Source organism: Gastrolobium bilobum, unplaced genomic scaffold (genome assembly GCF_033153095.1).
Source record: "Gastrolobium bilobum isolate Gb01-03AN ecotype WA unplaced genomic scaffold, APGP_CSIRO_Gbil_v1 utg141288, whole genome shotgun sequence".
In the NCBI taxonomy this organism is placed as follows: domain Eukaryota; kingdom Viridiplantae; phylum Streptophyta; class Magnoliopsida; order Fabales; family Fabaceae; genus Gastrolobium; species Gastrolobium bilobum.
In genome coordinates, this window is record NW_026896749.1 from 3,346 (window position 1) to 4,065 (window position 720).

Genomic DNA, 720 nt, shown 5'->3' on the forward strand with positions numbered 1-720 from the left:
ATTGTTGCTGCTGTTGTCTCTGTGTCTGCATCAGTTGATCATTCCTTGCCAACAAAGCATCATACCCATCCAACCTGATAATTCCTGTCCTTCTGTCAGCCACTGGAGCATTATCAAATTCTTGAGATGCTAATGACTCAAAGATATCTAAGGCTTCTTGAGGGGTCTTGGTAGTCAATGATCCACCAGCAGTGGCATGCACTAAGGTTCTAGTGTTAGTGGTCATTCCTTGCAGGAAGATTGCTGCTTGTTGCCATGCCTCAATTCCATGCTGTGGACATTTCCTCAACAAAGTCTTGAATCTCTCCCAAGCCTCATAAATAGATTCTGACTCTTTCTGCTTAAAGCTTGTAATTTCATCCTTCAACTTGGCCCTCTTGGATGCTGAGAAAAACCTTTGCAAGAACTTGGTTTGCAAATCATCCCAAGTTGTTATACTTCCTTGTGGCAATGATTGCAGCCATCTCCTTGCATCATCCGTCAGTGAATGAGTGAATAGTCTCAACAGAATTGCATCTCTTGTGACACCATTTATCTTCACAGTATCACTCAACAATAGGAAGTTCTCTATGTGCAAGTAAGGGTCCTCCGCACTGGTTCCAGCAAACTGATCCTTCTGCACCAAATATATCAAAGCAGGCTTCAATTCAAAGTTGTTGGGCTCCACTGTTGGGCGCACAACACTCCCAATTGGAGGAACCACTGCAGGAGTCATGTACT

The 720-nt window shown here is 43.8% G+C and overlaps 1 non-coding gene across 1 annotated transcript; it reads left to right on the forward strand.

The window, feature by feature from the left end:
- The first annotated feature begins 263 nt into the window (after window positions 1-263).
- Window positions 264-370, forward strand: LOC133301845 (small nucleolar RNA R71). Its single transcript, XR_009750255.1, has one exon. It is a non-coding gene; the product is annotated as a small nucleolar RNA R71 (small nucleolar RNA).
- The last annotated feature ends 350 nt before the right edge of the window (window positions 371-720 follow it).